This window comes from Cryptomeria japonica, chromosome 4 (genome assembly GCF_030272615.1).
Source record: "Cryptomeria japonica chromosome 4, Sugi_1.0, whole genome shotgun sequence".
Lineage (NCBI taxonomy): Eukaryota > Viridiplantae > Streptophyta > Pinopsida > Cupressales > Cupressaceae > Cryptomeria > Cryptomeria japonica.
Genome location: NC_081408.1, coordinates 553925191 through 553945709, shown reverse-complemented (window position 1 = coordinate 553945709; position 20519 = coordinate 553925191). Strand labels below are relative to the sequence as shown.

Sequence of the window (20519 nt, the reverse complement as noted above, 5' to 3'; positions counted from 1 at the left end):
ATTGAGAAACCGGTAGCAGAGGTTATACCAGAAGGTTTGAAAGAACCGATGGCACAAGTTATATCGGAAGGTTTGATAGAATGGGTTGCAGAGGTTATATCAGAGGTTTTGAAGAAAGATCTAATAGAACTAGTTGCAGAGATTATACCGAAGGGTGACATGAGTTGGCATAAGGATCTAGCAGATGAGTTCAATGGACAGATGGAATCGGATGACAGAGATTTGATGGTGAAAAACTAGATGAAGTCTTGTGGAAGAACCAAGTTAGAGTTGCAGAAATAGAGACAATGTGTAGATTTGAATCAAAGAAAGAGAAGCAAAGAGAGTCAGAGGTTAGAGAAGCCAGTTGAGGCACCAGAAGAGATAAAGCAGAGATTCACAGATAAAGAAGATGTTTGGATCAGAAATGAGCATGGGATTTTCATTCTGAATCTTTTTAGATGTTCATGAGTTGCCTCTCATGGAACATCTTTTTCTACCTAGGTTGTCTAATGCAGGAGCATCCCCGGTCGATGAGAAATCTTGCATCAACCAAAAATATTTCCTTTCAGTTTTGTTCTTGTTGTGTTCTTTGTGCAGTTTTATGTGTTCTTATTAATTGACACTGGTAGTTGCTTGTTCTTCGTGGCAAATCTTGTTTTTGGTTTCCTGGCAGTTTCATGTACTTGATTCTAGATTTCCAGTTCATTTGAGTTCTTTTCCGATCAGTTATCGCTTTCGGTTGGCTAATTCTGGGTTCCAGGGACAGCTCTTGTGCTTACCGGTTGATTTTTCTTCATTATTGACGCAATTCTTGTTATGTGGATCCATCTTGGGTCTTGTCTGATGTTCTTTGACATGTAGCTGACCTTTTTGTTGAACCACATCACTTGGTTGTTATTTTCCATAAAGATTTGTCTAATTCTTAGGGCCGACCTAATTACACGTTTTATTTTCTTGCATTGGTGAATGTAATCTTATGAGGCCGACCCAAATATGTTCCGGTGGGTATAAGTATGATGTTATGTAATCATTTGTAGGGGTAGAGGAAGTAGAACTGAGAATAAGGATTGAGATTCACATATTGTGATCTGGTTGGATTGTATCTGGCTTGAAGCCTGCATGTAACCGGTTAATTACCGGATGTTCTTTGATGATTGTCGGATGATTTCCAAAAGTTCTAAGGTTTTATTATGATATGTTTATGTGAATTTTTTGTGTTTTCTTGTTGATTTCGTAGAGTGACTCTGGCTGCATAAGATGGTTGACTCCTTTGAGGGTTTTTACCGGTTATGACTACATTAGAATATTACATGTTCCTAATTTTTTCCATTAAGATAATTTAAAATTATTTTTTTCTCATTATCTCATTGAAAATTGAAATGATATCAAAGGGATATATGCTCATACTTATTTTTGTGTTATGTGTTGGTCATTGAGCCAATTTCTTTACCATATACTTTCTCAAGTTGTTTTAGGGTATCAAGTGATGCAATTGTAATTGTATTGGATGGGATATGTTGTGTAAATCATAGCTTCAAAGTATTTAATGAACATAATACATATAAATGTATGTCTCCATGGAAGTTTGCAATTATTTACCTGGTTTCATGCTCAAACCTAGCTATCGGTACTTCCTTGCCACATTTATTGGTACGAATGTAACATGAGTTTTAGATGAATATATGATATGTTCTAAAATATTAAAAGTTCTTTGCAATGCTCTTTTTTATTTTTATTTCATGCGGATTTTAGAGTATTAACATGGATTATTAAGTATGTCCATTTGGATAAAGTGTTACATTTGATTTGTGTGGATGTATACAAATAGTTCCATTTAAATGCTTTGTAGGCGTGTCCCCTTCATTCTTGAAAGTTGACTTTGTTGCCTAATGGAATAGACATTAATAATTGGTGATAGACCAAGCATATTTTACTTAATCATTCCTCTATCTTCATTAGTTTAGGAGTAGATTAGAATCTTACATGCTAGCACGATTTGGTGATATAACTTAGGGGACATATCAAGTGACTACAAACTACTTCGATTACTAGATAATTGTGCCATGCAAACCTATAACTTACAATTGTGTATGAAATGTGAAGTGGACTCACTTGGAATATTGTACCACAATTACCTTTGGTTGCATATATGCAAGGGTGTAGTTACCAACTTAATAAGAAGTCTCACAAGTAGTTAGTTAGTTTTTGTTCTAATGATAAATATTTGAATATAATTGCTATCAATTTAATGATGTTGCATCATAATTAAATGTCCTATAAAAAATATATTGAGAAATACCCTCTTAGATTTAAGTAAGCCCAAAGAAGGTGAGCTTATCAACTCATGATCATTGCTCCATTCATGTTGCAAGATCTAATCATGGGTCTTGTCCATCACATATGATGACAATCCTCGGTCTTAGTTGTTGGTATAAAGTTTAAGATTTATGCAATCACAAATCTTAGAGTCAATGTTACTCGGTATCCACAAACATTACCTTGGTTGCTCACAATTACTCTCCAAACAAGTGCTCCCTTATCATATGACATGCCACATGGTTGAAAGTAGAAAACCGAAAACCTTGATCTTTTGAAGACAAATAATGCCCACAAGAATAAATATCAATTGATAATCCTATGAAATGAATTTTGGTTTAGATTACCTTTTTACCTTTTTACCAGCAAATTTACAAGTAGTAAAAAACTCAGAGAGAGTGGAATTTTAAAATAACGAGGCTTCTTTCCCCTTTGATTAGTCATTGGAGGGAATTCATTTAAACAAAAAAATATAGTAGGAGATTTAGAGAATATAAATACTAATCCTTTCTAAAAAGATTGATCTTAACCAATACTTTTAAAACAAAAGTAAGAACACTTCTATAAAAGGTTGTTCACTGTCCCATTAAAAGCACATTATAATATTAGTACCTTTGCCAAATAGATTCCCAATTTCGAATATTAGTACCTTTGCCAAAGACAATAAGTTCTCCTGTCAATTAAAAAAAAACCGGTTCAAGCAAATTGTTGATTGGAATCAATTTCGGTTTTGGTATTTCGTTTTTAAATATGATTATGAAAGTTGAAAGACAACTCTGAATCGGTTTAAAAGAGGAAAATCAGAGAAGCGGCGGGGACCGTCAAATTCAACCTTTGGCCAATGCTCAGTACATAATCTAGTTTTGTGCGAGGGTGTTCAATCCTTTAGGGAATATGGTAATTTAATATGTGATTTTCTTTATATTTAATATTGTTCTTTACTTTCTCTTTTAAACATAATAATAACTCTAATCTTAATATTAATTGAATTCTATTTTTAACACTATCTTTAACCTTAATTTAAATCTTAGGAACACCAACTACAATCCTAATTGAAGCCTATTGCTAATTCTGATTCTGATTCTGATTCTGATTCTGATTCTAATTCAACTATAACCCTAACCCCAAGCTTTATCCTAGAATCATAATCCTATACTTGAATCCTAACACTAACTTTAATCCTAATTGAATTCTAATACTAACCCTAACCCTGACCTAATCTTTGTCTTAGAATGGAAACCTTAACTTTAACCAATCCTTAATGTGAACCTTCAGCTAACCTTAACCCTAATCCTAACTACGATTTGAAAAAGGTACATATTATTTAATTTTTGTATGAATTATTTAATATTTAGAATAGATTAAAGATTGTAATTAAATTCATAAAATAAAGTATTCTACGTATTGTAATAAAATAATTTTCTAAATTTTCTAATCAATTTTATTACAAAGTAATATATTTTATTAATAATTAATCAAGTATAAATATATTATGAGACTTATTTTATTATAAAATAACATTGGTCAAAGTCATCATGATGAGCAACAACACCATATGTCATTGCTAGAGACTAGATTAAACATGGTGCTTGAAAACAAGACATAATCTACAATAGTAGCATGAACTACATTTACTTTGAAGACTGAACAAATTAGGGTACTTGATGGACAATTTCAATAATTTTTATTGCAAAATGAACAAACTAAAGTACTTCATGAATAGTTTCAAAAATTTATGAATCTTAAGCTTTATTGGCTACATAAAAATATGTCATGATGGTGAAAGATGTTGGGCATCATATGTGCAAATCACTTCAAATACAAAATAGGTTACTTCAAATACAAAATAGGTAGTTGCAACAAGAGCTAATTTCTATCTTGAAAGAGCATGAAATGAAAGATAAGGGATTGAGGTAGTAGCTAGCATTTCAAATTTGAAAAAAAGTGATTCAACTATATCTCTAATTTAATAACATGGAATAATAATACATTATATAAGACTTCTACAAAAATATTCAACCTAATGGGCCTTCTAAAAAGTGATATCTAGTTAATGAAACAAGTTTTGGGTAAGTGTATATCCTAAACACGGGTATTGAAAAAATTCAAAGAGTTCCTAAATTTTTCCAATATATGCACTTATTTCATGGAATTTGTAAACCCTTTAGACTTGCTGAAATGCATTTTCCATATAGAATTCTAAGAATGCTTGCTTATTTGAAGCGATGGTACTCTGAACAAGCTACAAATGATCCTCATCGATTAGAAGTTACAACTTTAGTTTTGTAGAATCCAACCATGGATGCCATGGTGCATCATGATGGTTGGGTAATTGTTACCTCAGCACACCAAGATCCAATTTATATTATAATAATTATTTCATGTATAAATTATAATAATCTGTTTTATAAATAATTTAATAGTGCTCATTCCACTTGCATTTCAAGATTAGTTTGGGAGACATACATACAAGACCTCCTGACTATAATTATACTCTTTTTTGTCAACTTGCACACCCTTAGACTGTGGTGCCCAACACACTCATGTAGAACTTTCAAGATTAGTTTGCAGATCTAGTTTTCTTTCTATGTCTTATTTCTAAATCTAGCGTTCAATGTTTTCTTTTGGTTCTATAATTTACCATTATTTTTTAAAGTCATCATTTTTCAAACATTAAACACAAATCACACATATATTCACCTCAATTTCATTCCAACCCCCCAAAACGAACATAGATCGAAGTATTTATCTCTCCTATTAGGACTATCGTTGAACCTATTTATGTTCCATATGGTCATGTATGTATAATTGAGATCTTAGTTTTCATTCATAGGATATGACCTCATTTTCACACATATCACTATTTAAGGGAGTACTTTGAAATAGACATATTGATAAATGATGCAATTTTGTGAAATGTTGAGTCCCCCGTCCTATGTTTTTCACCTATCTTATTACACATCTTTCTCTACCCCTAAAATTTGTCTATCTTTCTATGTTCCCACCCTTATATAATGTTTCCCATTTCACTTGTTTAGTACTTCCATGCTTGCACTTATTTCTAAACACATGTTATTATGTATGATACATAGTCCCTTTTTTCCTAAGACTAGTTCATAGTCATGAGGCCATCCTCATTGTCATGAAATCATCTTGCCCTAATTTAAATTTTTTAAATTACAATTTGACGAACTCTCCTCCTTTATCCATCCTCCTTAAGATGACCAAATGTAATTTTGCATGTTATGTTGCTATGTACTTGCATTTAAAGGCATTAAATATATTCATAATAATTATATAAAAATTAAGTTATCAATTTGCATCTACACACTTTTATTGGTTTTCTTAAAAAAACATACTATTTCACAATCATTCTAGGAGTATTTGCATGAATGGAGAGGATTAATTTTTATATTGTTGAATTTCAAGGGGTTGATTGAGGTGTAGTACTCTCATGGATCAATTACACAATAACCCAATAAAGATATTTATCAATACCACCTCTTAAAAATATCAAGAAGCATAGAAGGAATCAATACATCTTATGTAAAGTGAAGAAGAACAGTCTAAAAACTCCACAAGTCAAGTTCATGGGTTGATGATATATTTATGGTTGGAAATCTACCCCTAACAATTAAACTCATCCCTTCATAGTAACATGATATTCTTGTTATAAGATAAATCTTAGATTATTATTTATTGTTCCATATATTGAGGCACATTACTTATAGAACTATTTTTAGTTGTTGAGATAAGTACACTTATTTTCTACTTATATTTCCCATATTCGAGCATTGAAAAGAATCGATGTCCAACATTTATATATTTGCCTATGCTAGTATGTGACGATTGATCATGATGTTGGGCTTAAATTTTGGTGACTTCATTAGTCACGTTTTCCCTCCAAATCAATTAATGAGGGATTGCAAGGGGGCCAAATCCCCTCTTATGATCCCCAAAGGGTTCATCCTCTTGACAGGGGCCTAGAGGCGAAGCCCACAATAAGATTCTAAGGGTAACACCCTTAGTTGAGGCTATTGGGGACATCATCCCTAGCCAAGAGCCTAGTGGCAGTGCCCTCGAAGAAAAACTTGACCATTATTTAGTAAAGTAGTCAGCTATTATTTTGGTATGTAAACAGACGTTTATAAAATTTCAAAAGGGTCTTAAATAATAAGTGGATGTGTATTGTGAAAAATCATCAAATTGTAATTTCCTCTTCATTGGATAATAAAAATAAAGTGGACATTTGTTTCTCTATGGATGTAGCATACATTGGGTGAGCCATGTTGAATCTATGTATGCTTGTGGATTATTATTTTTATTTATTCTGCATTATATTTAATATTGTTTATTGCTCCAATCTGCCTAAACCCTCACAACCTATGCTAATTTATGCTTATTTATATACATTTGATTGGATTAGCCTAGGTCACTCTTAAGGAAAGCTAATTTTTCAATAAATATTTCAAAACCTTGAAATTTCATTTCTATGAATTCATAATATTACATCTTATTTCTAGAACTATCCTTCCTTATATATCATTGTGCTTTATGGTTTATTTATTAGACTTATTTCTAGAACTATCCTTACTTATTATAGATATATTTTCTAGTATTATTACCAGTGATTTAAGGCATTGACCAGGAAAATTTTATGTTGTTAAAAGTTGGGATAGTGACACCAAATATTGGAATGACACAAATAGTGTAGAAAACCAAAATACGAGCATAACCCACCTAGATATATTAGTTCTACGTAATCGGATTGAAAAAGTTATTCATCTTTATCAAATCGACAAGGAAAAGTCGTTATCTACGAAACCATAAGGTGGCTTCGTTTCAGAGCTTTCAATCCACTTCAACAAAATAAAAAGGGAGATACATTTAATAGTTGTTTAATAACAAATTTGTGTAGACATGGCGTTTATTTCCACCTCTGATCAATCACCGGAGAGAATTCATTTAAACAAATGATTTGGAGAGTTGAAATTCTTAATCTTTGTCTTTCTGTAAAGATTGTTCTCAGCCAATATTCTTTTTAAACATTAAGAAGATTTGTATACAAGGCAGTTCGCTGTCCCATTAAAAATGGAGATGCTTGTCATGGAATTAACATATTTCTTCAGAAGAAAAACATAATAATGTATGTCTAAATACAACACTGTAATAAGTTGCCAAAGCAATACAATTGACAAATGATGCAAAAAAAAGACTTGAAACCAAATGAAACAGAAATTCATAGGCTAAAAATCAGATCACCTATTTGTTTCACCTCATTTAAGACACCCAATTATCATGCTGGATTAAAATATCGTTATATATATATTATATTAATAAAACAGTCGTGTGGTGGCATCATGCATGACTTTTTCTTACAATATAATATTCAAACCTTGGTATAACATACCAAAGCTGATAGATAGTACACACTTAAATAGAAAATGATATTAATGGTATATCATTTGCAGTTGCATGGATTGGCAGTGCAGGTGCCTCCACACTTGCATTCATTCTCCCCTGCCACACTCATTTCCTCATTATACCTGCATTTTCATCCACATCATTCAATCACCATTAAAATATTTATTTTCCCTTGCACTTTTGTGGGTGCCCAAAAGAGAAAGAGGAAGAACTTACACCATATCTGAAGCAGTGGCTGCCATGGTTGAGCCCTCTACACCCTTCTCTGGGAAGGCCTTGCATCTGAACATCACATAAAAAACCACTTCTAATTTATATTATATTCTCCCATTGAATTTATTGGAAACAAAAACACCATAAACAATGGTTATGAAATAAATAAAGAAGTGTGTTACCCTGCACAGCCATTGCAGTTTCCTCCACACCCACACTTTCCACCACAGCAAGACATCTTCACCAAATTACACAGAGAAGTTCTGTAATAACTAAAAATCAAAGCTAACAAATATGAACTGTGAAATCCCCACTTCCTTGTCTGGTATTTATTGTGAAATGGTGGGGTTGGCAAAACAAATAGAAGGCTGTGGACCGTTGAAATGGCATCCATACACAGTGTGTATGCCTCATTTATTAAGTTCAGAGAACTGTCAATATATTCCCAATCTCGAATATAATACATAAAAGTTTTTTTGTTATTGTTTTGCTACAGAAATATATATAAGATTTGATGTCTACTCGATTTCACATTCCCTTAGACCAGCTAAAGCAAGTTGAATATTGGAATGCATTTCTGTTTTGGGTATTTAACTGGATTATAAATTACAAAAGATTATAACAGATTTTAGAGAAGCACCGAGGACAGTCAGATTTAACCACTCTGGTGGGTCGATTCAAAGATTTTGGGATTTGATATTGTTCTTAGTTTCTCATGATTGGACGGTATTATTATTATTATTGTTCACAACTTTCTTTATTAAAGACTATTTTTACGTACATATTTCATGGTGAGGACCAGATGATTAAAGAGCTCACTCTAAGTACTATAATATTGTTTTGTCGAATCTTTTATCTTTAAGTTTGCAAGTGAAAGTTAAAGGTAAACCTATATTGTAAGGGAATAAAATGCATTTTAAATGAGTGGGGTCATCCCCAGGTTGATCTAATAAATTTTAGATATATTGAATTTAATCACAATATTTAAAAATTAATAATTGTAATAAATAAATATAAATGAGAGAATTATGATGGAGGAGTAAATATTGATGTTCTATATAATTAGTTTATAACATTTAGGAAATTATATTTTTGATGTATTTGTTGTTTGGGAATTGTAACAATCATAAAATTCTATGTAAGTCATATCCACACTATGTGTGATCTATATCATGTTACTTGAAATGTTCTAATACATGGAACTATTCTATAATCTGTAAAATTAATCCAATTTATTATTTAACTTTGAGACTTGATTTGTCTCATTCTTTGTTGTTTATTGATGTGTGTGGACTAGCAATATTTAAAAATACCTATGGGAGATTTGCTATATTGCAAGGGAGTATTGATCCTTTATCTTCAATAGTATGTTCTTAAAACATCACATATGACTTTGTACAATTAAGGTGTGGATCATCCAATTTTACCTTATTTTCCCCAATTGTAAACATGTGGACATTAATCAATGATAACATTTGATGGTACTTAATAACTAAGGTCTAGAAGTTGGTAAAAATTGTGCTTCTTATTGGTCTTTTGATTCGAGTATGTGTATAATTTAGAATACTCGTGATTGGAGTTTTATTCAAATTTTGTTGAGTAGATAAGAAAATATGCATGGATTGATACATATTAAAGCATGAGAGTGCTTGTGTAGACTTTTAATGCCTTTGTAAGAATTTATGTGCTCTCATTCCTTTGTGTACTCTTAAGGCTATTGCATGTACTTATGTTCTCTCATAAACCTTCACATGCTCTTAAACATTCTTGTAGCCTTACTACGTATTCTCATGTATGTTGTGTGAGCTTCTATATGCATGCTTGTGTCTTTATTGTGTATCATATGTGTATTGGATGGGTGTTGAATATAGAACAATAGGGGAGGGTAAATCTTGACACCTTATTTACCTGCTAGTAGTCGGCACAAATATTCAGCCAAAGTGTTTAATCAATATGTTGTATGTTGATTTGTTTTCTTACCTCCTGCCATATCATGGAAATAGCATTGCATAGTCATAGGTGATATGCTTGTCAAATATTTTCATGATGCACTAGATTTCATCCCCACCCAGTTACAAGTTGCTAGTCTTCCTTTTGTAGGGTTTGTGGTTCTTCGTGTTAGGAAGAACTCTAGGGAAGTGTAAATTCTTTGTGGTTGGGCGATAAAGCACTTCGACAGTGTTCTCGCCCAAGTTGTGATCGTGGGAGATAGATGTTAGGAGTCCCTGTCAGGATGATATTCAGTTTTGTATTATATATTCATTGTAAGCGACCTTATGGTCACTTGTAATTTAAATTTTGCATTGAATTGTAACTTATTGTATCCAATTAGTGTAATTGATAAATCTTTTTTAATTAATAACTAATTATCTATAATTTATGTATTTTTATAATGTTAATAATATGGAGGTCCCTATAGTAAATCTTATATGCCAAAATCTTTTCCACATAATGAATACCCGAATCAACAATATCTTCTACTATCATTGCCCTTCCATCCAACTTAGCACCAGTCAGTTACTCTATAACTGTATCAGTTGTCATGATATTCTTCTTCAAAACCATACCGTTGTAGCACATACCAATTAATGCCCTAATAGAATCCCTAGTTATCTTGTAGGGTTTTTCCAAATACATTATGTCCTTGTGAATCCAACTCAGAATAATATTTATACATTTCTCTTCATAGATAAAACCCATAAACTCTTTCCAAACATTCAAACCCATTGGCAAAATATTCTTATATTGCTCCTTGAATGTAGTCATATCTACTTTAGTTAACTTGTCCCAAGCATCATGAAACTTCAAATATGACCTCTTTTAGCCTAGCATGGATGTATTCCCTCACATCTTGAATGTATACACAATCAATCAGAACCCTCACATGCACCTTCTTTGTTTCTTATTGTCGCTACATATAGATATGGCTTGAACATGGGTTGTGGCTTTAGCTCAAGATCTACAAAAATCGAATTTGCCATTTAACCTCTTCACGAAAATCATAAGGAACCTAGGGTTTGCAGTGAAAATACTTCAAATACATTGATCACACAAACAACTCATTTGCATGCAAGAACTCTTGAGATAGAAAGATCACAGGTGATCAAAGTAATTTCAAAATACCCATTTATTTGTTGAATTCACCTACTTAGGCTTAAGTAGTCATTAATGCATTTTACTATTACAACCCATAAAGTTGATACTCTATTTTAACACTTTTCACAAACAACTCTACAAGCCAACAAAACCATCTGAAAGCCTCTAAAGACACCTTGAAAACCTCCACCATATTCAAAATACCTTAGCATCCAAACTGCAAGGGGGTCATAAGATCTTTATTTTTCTCTCCCCCTTAGACAATCCATAGTTTCTAATTACCTAAGGAAAAATTTATGCACCAACAAAGGGTGCAAACCCATCCTCACTCTTTTCTTCCACCTTTTCTTCTAATTTATTCATCCATGTTATCTTCACCTTCTCCTTTTCTTAATTAACATCAATCTTATTACCGGACAAGTAGACTTCTCATTCCTTCCTTTGCAAAACCTAGCAATGTGTCCAACTTTATTGTAGTTATAACAAGTCAGATCTTGTTCTAGACCTTTTCCATTCGTTCTGATGTTTGACCTGCACTCAACAACCTTGTGCCAAAAAATTTTGCAATTGTAACAATATCCATTGAATGACAAAACATTTCTACCATAACCTATTTTCACATACCCATTCCATACCATCCTACTTTTGCACTCATTTGCCTTATATTGAAAGTTATTGCAAGTGTAGTACTGGCCATTAAATGACTGAGATCTTACCCGACTTCTACATTCACTAGTTCACATTGGGCATTTGGAATGAAACTGTATCATTCCATTCAATAACAATTTGAGCACCTTTTGGCACTTTTGAATTAAATTCAAATGTCTGAGTATTGTAGTGGATACCTTGTTCAAATATCTGAGGATTATAGTGGATTCCCTATTCAAATGTCTCGTCATTATAGAGGATTCCTTTTTCAAATATTTGAAGATTGTAGTAGCTATCCTATTCAAATGTCTAAGCATTGTAGCAAATACCCTATTCAAATATCTAAGGATTGTAGCGAGTACCCTATTTTCTATCTCTATGTTGTGTGCTTTGTAGGAAACTTCACAACTTCCTAAATCATAGAGCTTTTGGTAAGTATTTTGTATGTTTGTGTCTACTATGCATTGTAATTGCTAGCCATTCATTCCGTTAATACTTTAGGATCTGATTGTTGATTACATTACTATTTGAAAAATTACTATCGGCTCACTATTTCATGGAAAACCCATGTAACCACTAGTTTTAATAGTTTTACATATTTGAATCACACATTTAAATAAATATTGACTTAAGTGCATTTATCATTTCGGATTCTTATGAATCTTTTGAGCAACAATCTTATTGAGAAATGTCATATAACAGCACATCAAGGTAGTTCCATGTGTTCCTAGAGGGTTAGATTTGTATCAATTCGTTTGAATGTGATTGTCAATCCTGACTAAATGATAAAAATTGAACAAGTAGAAGAATTAGTCATGTAGCTTATGAGATGAAATTTGAAACACCACATAAAAAATTTAAAACTTAACTTGTTAGCTATATGGAACTAGCTTGGATACTAGAGAGTAAACTATAAATGAGTGTTGTGTAATATTTTTTTAGGAGATAGATTAAGAGAAAGACATATAGTAATGTGATTACTTGGGAATGGTTAATTAATTCATCATGTATGAACATAAGAATGCTTTATGAAAGTAATTTGAGTTAGTTGAAGTTTTTTTAAAGTACTTTATATTAAAGATTTATAATGATACAAGTTTTGAATTCATTTAAAATCCTTAGACATTTAAGAGTAATTCTTGGTTTAGTAAAGAAAATAGTTATATATAACACCAAATAATATGGAATGAAACTATAAGAAATTATTGTAAAAGTGAATTCAACAATAACTATGGTGAAAAAGGAATCTACAACAACCAATTCACATTGGAATTATATAACCTTTTAAAACATAATTTGGAATCTACAAAACCAAACATGGTTTAATTGAGATATAACACTATATTATAATAGTAACTATTTAGAAAATTTGAAATTGTCACAAGGATAGAGTGAGCAAATTCAATTGTTGTAACTCGTGCGTAAAATTGATGGATATGATGCACCATTGGTATTTTATGTATGTGATTATTATATAAATTGATCTATATTACATAAATTTAATGAGTAACATTACATGAAAACAATAAGAAATTTATTTTCAGTTATCATTATCTTTTGAAATTGTAAACGTTTCAAATATGTCACGAGTCTCATATTCATGAATCATTTTTGTTTATTTTTCTCACTAACACCTCTAAACACAAGTATAGTGGTAATACTATGCACCTCAATTTGAAACATAATGATAAAAGTGATAAAAAAAATATTTGATGTCTTCTAAATTAAGATTTGTATATGAAGATACATTATTGATCAATCTAATTCTTCACAAATTGAAAAAAAATTGATATCATAAACATGTTTTCTTTTCCAAATATTTTTATTCATACTTTAATAAATAGATGAAAATGCATGTATATTTTTTTAATGTGAATATGAATTGAAAACAATAGTTTTAGTTATACTTTCTTCTAAACAAGAACCTAATTTGTAATCACTCTTTCAACTTCAATCATTGATTATAAAGTATCATTATATTAATTCTATGTTCTATCTAATAAGATGGAAAGACTTTCGGAGCATCGATATTTATTGTCACAATTTGACCGTGAAAAACTGCTATTCATTTTAACACTTTAAATCCACTTCGACAAAATGAATAGAAAAATATTTTAATATTTATTTAATAAGAAATTTATGTACATCTTCCACCTTTTGGAGGATTGAAAATTCCAATCTTTATCTTTCAATAAATATTTTTCTCAACCAATGCTTTTTAAAAGAAAATTAGAAAGTCTTCTACAGAAGGTTGTTCGCTGTCCCATTAAAATCACAGATGCTTATCATGGAACAGATTTGTTTAGGAGGAAAACATAATAATATATGTCTAAATGCAACTACATAATAAATTACCAAAACCAGAAATTAACAAAACAATAACCTGCCCAAATTACATACAAAACTAAACTTGAAACCAAATAAAACAGATATTCTTTCTAAAATTGAGGCTAAATCTATTTCCCAAGCTAAAAATCAAATCACATACTTGTTTCACTTCAATTAAGACACCCAATTATCATAATGGATTAAAAGCTAGCTATATATTGATAACACAGTCATGCGGTGGCATCACGCATGACTTTCTCTCACATTATAATATTCAAACCTTGGCATAACATACCAAGGGTGATAATACACACTTAAATAGAACTCTTTCTCCGGTACAATAATATTGTTTTATGGTATTTTTCATCATTAAAGATAGACCTACATGATTGAAAGGGAATAAGATGCATAGTATAAATGTAATTAAATAAATATAATTTAATTTAATTTTAATTTTAATTTTTGAGATTTGATAACTGGTTTCGAAATTAAATGAAGAGAAATGAGACTATTTGGTTCCTTAAATTATGGATGAATGTTGAAGAATATAGATGTTCTAAATGATTTTGATGTAAATGTTAATTTCTATTTATACTTTGAATTGAAGTGTTTTGATTAATACATTTTGTAGTAAGGATATTCCTTGCTATTCTTGAATAAACATTAAATACACAAATAGATGAATTTGAATACCAAGACATAAGAAATAGTCACACAAACATGTACCAATTCCACTTCCAACAACTAATTCGTGAAATGTAGAAGTTTTCAAAGTATTTTATATTTAATATTTTTTATGTTTTGGTTTATGGCTCCGGCTTCTTGTCGTGTGACTCTCGCATGGTGATCTCGTATTCCTGGCCTTTTTTTGTGAATATGTACTTTAATATTATTTCTTAATAGAGAAGGCCTATTCATCGAAAAATATAAAATTATTTGAATGAAACATTTTGCATAAATAATTGACATTGTAATTTAATTGCTAATAAAATTTTGAAGAGGCTGAAGGAAGGAATTTCGATGGTGTAAGAAGGCCAAAAGAGTTTACAAAGGTGGACGGTTGGAGGAAGAATGAAGGACCGAACATGTGAAAGGAAGGAATCGATTGCAGAGGTGACTCTAGCTGACCCAAGAAGAAGAGAGAATTATAAGGCGTGCATCATGATTAGAGCATGATGAAGAAGCAACACATGAGATGAGCGGTGTTTGTAATTGTTCAATTTTCTAGGAAGAATGGCCAAGATTGGTGGAGCTTTGGTTTTGGAAAAAATTGATTGAAGTTTCCAGACAGCGACACTCATAAGATGGAAATCGCTACTTTGTAACCATCACCTTTTGTACTATAGAAATAAAATAAGACATTGATAGCAGATTGTTTGGGTCTGAGGATTAATTGCTTGAGTCATTTGAATCTATTTGTATGTGTTTGTTTTGTTTCCAAATTTTCTATTGCACAATATGTTCTTGTTGGGATTAAGGTGTCTCAACCTTTGCAAATCCTAACATTGACTAATGCATTTATTTATGAGTTTATTATTTTATTTATTGCCTACAAATGTCTAGTCATCTAGTGGGATCCATGGGCTTGGTGGCATCCTACTTGGTGATGATTGTATGACACATATGTTGCACATGTGGAGGTAGGCATCCCATGTGAGGATCTTGACAAGTGTCGGCCTATGACATAATGGACAAGTGGCAGGAGATACCTTTTGCATGGAGAGGGTTATGACGAGTTGTAAGAGAATAAGCTAATATTAGTCATTTATGACAGATTCTCTTACAACTGTAAGTGTTGTAAGATATGACAGTTGTAAGATGTGTAAGAGCATCTGTCATACCTTGAAATAGTAAATTTTGAGTTCCCAACTTAGGAGGTTTGAATGGGGAGTCATTTGGAGACGTACATGTGTCATTTGCATGCTTTTTGGTGGCCAAAAAATAGAGCCAAATGTTATGCATGACCCCATCTTGATGCTTCATCTAGAAGCTTCATCTTGAGTTGTATTTCTCTATAAAAGGTAGTCTTGAGGAGTGTTAGATATGTAATGTTTGCAGGTGAAGTATAATGTTGCCTTAATTAATCCAGGTTGTGGGTTGTAGTTGTAGACTCCTGGTAAAGAAGCTCATTGTTGGCATTGTATTGTAAGATTTTGATTACTGAAATACAAAGTACTGTGCTTTTGGAGTGTGGGGTTTTTTTACCCAAAATGGTTTTCCTCGTGATATATCTTGTATTCATTGTTTATCTTTATGCATATTTATTATATCTATGATTGTGTTTCTATTTCTGTAATAGAAGATTTGTAAGAAAATTTGCACTATCTCCCCCACTAGATTAGTGTTAGGAAGCATTTTCCGCACCTTAGCTTCCTTTCAGTTCTATCTTGGAAATGTTCTATTTGTGGTTATAATTTCTATCAACAACAGACAGGTGATTTATGAAGAATAATTTGTTTATAGTTCGTGTCAAACAAAGTTTTCTTCTACAAAATTATTTTATTTTTTTGTTCAAGTTCCTATCACTGTTGTGACAATAAGTTTGTAGATGGTTAAAAAGATTTGTTCAAGGGTAGAAGTTCAGGCGTATCTATTTATGGTTTGGTATCAAGGTGTGAGTAGGTAAAATATCTTCCATCAGTTGCTAGAATGAGAGTAGCAATTGTTGTGGCTCCAAATTTCTCTATGCTTAAACCCCTATGCACTAAATTTATGAGAGGAAGGTACCTTTTACATTAATAAGAGAACCTTGATCATATTGGATGGCTAGCATCTTAGTTTATTATGGAAGATTAGTGGTGTCAAAAAATGAATGGCTTTATATCGATCATATGATATGTTTGCATATTTTTGTATATCCAAGGATGGTTGATAGATGAAAAGATGTTCTTTGATTAAGTATTGGAATTATTTGCTAATGAAATTTGTTAATCTATTGAAGTTTCAAAGAAGGCATTGACATTTGAAGTTAAAATCTTAAAAATTGTCAGTCATGTAAGGAGCAATTTCATTTCTACAGTGGCATAAGGTGTGGCTAAGAGGTATCTAATTGAAAATATTTAAAAATTATATGTGTTAAAAATATTAGATTATATCATGAATTGTATTTCAAATATTATATTTTGAAAGATAAGATATATCGTGAAAATATTAGATTATATCGTGAATTCTATTGCAATTTCAATTGAGTTCAACACATTAAAATAAATTTATCATGTTATCTTATGCTTGGACTTTCTGGGCTATATTTGGTACATTTGATAAGGCCTCCAAAGACTCACTTGAATTATCAAATGGATAAAGAGTAGCAGGCTTAAATTGGAGGTTGGTGGTACTAAAGGATGGAGTATTTCCATCATCTCAATTGATTTTCTCGCTTTGATATGGTTTTTCGCATGAGAAAAGTTTGTCTTGTCTTGTCTTTTATTTTATTTCTTTTCTTTATGCTAATGGATTTGAATAAATGCATTGTGAGTTTTAATTTTTGAAGACGGGTAAGGGATTTGGTGTTGAACTCAATATGGACTGTTGTCCAAAGATCTCACAAGACTATTATCAAGAATTATACCCTTACAAGATTCAAGAGATAACTTGATGGAGTTATATGATTGTAAAGCTTAGTATGGATTATTGTCCAATAATTCAAGAATGTATGATTCAAGAGTTCAATGAAAAGAGAACTTGAGAATTTAGGTTAGAGCTACACTCTTCGGAGGGTCACGAGATATCTTGATTGAATTCCACTTGATTCAAGATTTTTTTCTTCAAAGAAACATCTCCTCAAGAAAACGTATTTATTTTATGTAGTTAGAAAGTTTTTTTATAAAATTCTTAAAGGTGGGGGATCCCTTGGTAAGGTGAAATTTGAAGTTTCAAGTGTACATTTGCAGGGACAATGTAATAAGGGGGCAATGTCTATGTAGTTATTAATATTACATTATTTAGAGGTGGTTATGTTGATTGTATCTCCCTATATTAATGCACTTTATTGTACATGGTTAAGTGATTAATGAATAATATTAATAATTTCACCTATTATTTTATGGACACTTTCAAATGAAATTTATTTCTCATATTTGATTTGGCTATAATTAATCTATATAGTCCATATGCTTGACCAAAATTGACTTTCAACAAAAAAAATTGAATTCACTTATGTTAATAAATTGACCTAAAGCGTGACATAATTTTGAGCTTTCACATGTCACTACATAAAATGCAATAGTATATTCAACCAAATATTTGACCAAAAGTGTTTTATTAGTAATAATATAAACAGCCAATTTTCCATTAGTTGTATCTACCAATTGAAAGGAATTGAAGGAAAGGAAAAATGGTACAATAAAATTAATACATAATCATAAGCATGTGAACATATATAAAATGTCATTAACAAGTAATACCTATTGAATGATAAGAACAAAAATATTATGGACTAGATATATCTATGTTCAGGTATATAATATATTACCCCCAATATGGGCAAATAAGAAGACCATGATAGTCATAATGGAAAGATACAAATCATGTAAGCACATCTAGTATTAGGCCTTAGGAATGTTCCCTAATTTAGCTCTAAGCATGTGAGCACAAAGTGGTTTGACTAAGAAATGAGACCATTAATGATAATTTGATCTCTGCGTATGTGATAAAACATTTGAGCAATCAGTAGAATGGTCAGGACATGATGCCACTAACATGGTTAAAGATATCTCTAAGAACACTATTTTGCATGTGAGAACAATAAGCCAAGGAAGGATTAGTGTCTCTTAATGTAAAATAATAGCTTTAGAATTATGACAAGGAAATTAAAGTATAGTATAGAAAGGGGAAAACATAATGAAATGGAAGAAAAATATATAATGGAGTAGAAATGATGCCTCTCTAGTCTAGTAGGATATTTCTTTAAATAAATGTAATATGGAAATGAAATGACATTGATTAAGACTATGAGATAAATTAATGAGAATGGAGTCAAACTACACATGAGATAATGGCATAATAAGGCTCATAGATATTGATATGGCATGAAAAATATAAACATGTGGTAAAATAATGGTAGAGATCATCTACATATTTCAAGCATGTGATAAGGCATTGACCATATAAGTATAATTATATAATCTTGAGAAGAAAAGAAAATGAAAATAATGGAAAAAATAAATAAACATAAGGATGCCTAAAGTAAGAGTAGGAAAGTAGGAAGAAATAATGTTGTAAACATGAGCAACATAAGAGTAAAATGAGTGATGCAAGAAAGAAAATTCCCCCTTGAGTGTGGAAAGAAAACATGAAACAAGATAATTACAAGAAAAGCATGATTAGAAATCGTAAGTACAAATTCAATAAGTAAAATAAAAACCAAAACTAGATACAATATATGGATGATCATGAATCATCAAATGAAATTAGGAGAATCATCAACATCCTCCAATCATCCCAAAATATGTCATCATACTTCTCTCCATTGATTACTGTATTTTTGTTTTTGTATTTTCTATGGTAACATACATATTTATTCTTAATAGTCATTTTTATTTTACACAAACACACTAGAAATTGGTGATACATTATCTATTTCTTTCTTAATCCAATTTCCTAGATTGTTTGATTGTGTTTACAAATGAATATTTTTCATCTAGTGCATGACCATTTTTCCTTAATACTCATGTATTCTTGTATGCATGAAATTACATTTCTTTTATCACTTTTATTGATGTTTTTTTCTCCTTGTTCATAACAAAATTTACCTCATAATGCTCTTTGGAATGCATGCTTGTAACAAAATTATTTGGGTTTTTATTTATAGGATATATGAAACTTTACATTCTTTAGGTTTTGGAGGATTTTTATCATTATTCAACTTCCGTATTATCATTCTATTATGAAATTCTATGTGGGCATGAATTCAACTAATTGACTATCATTAGTTGATTCTCTTACAACTTGTCATAACCCAACTTGGGTACCCACCTTCTCCATGCAAAAGGCATCGCATGCCACTTCATCCAATATGTCATAGAATCTATCATAGGTTGTCATAACATGACACTTGTCAAGATCCTCAAAGTGGGATTCCTACCTCTACATGTGTCATACAATCATTTCCAAGAAGGATGCCACCAAGCTTGGGGTCCCACTAGATGACTAAACATTTGTAGATATTTAATACATAAAATAATGAATAAATATAACAAAATCAATGCTAGTATTTGCAAAGATGGAGTACCTTAATGCCAACAAATTAGAGCACCAAATAAGAGCTTGAAAAGTGAAACTGTTAGTTATCTCAAACTATCATGACTACTACTACATATTGAACCATGATTGAGTATTGAGTGTGAAATTTTTTAAATGATATGCATATGCCAATTTGACATTACTTTTAAATGATAATTCAATTTATAATGTTCGAACATGACCATACAAGTTGTTAAAGTAATTTAGGTTACTTGAATTCTATTCTAGCACTATAGCATAATTTTTAAGAAATAATGTATAATGTACAAATT

At 31.1% G+C, this 20519-nt stretch overlaps 1 non-coding gene across 1 annotated transcript; it reads right to left on the bottom strand.

Moving 5' to 3' along the window:
• Positions 1–7600: 7600 nt before the first annotated feature.
• LOC131029465 (uncharacterized) lies at positions 7601–8266 on the bottom strand. The gene is made up of 3 exons (XR_009372351.1): positions 8118–8266; positions 7939–8004; positions 7601–7844 (listed from the first exon to the last, which is right to left on the bottom strand). It is a non-coding gene; the product is annotated as an uncharacterized LOC131029465 (transcript).
• Between the last annotated feature and the right edge of the window lie 12253 nt (positions 8267–20519).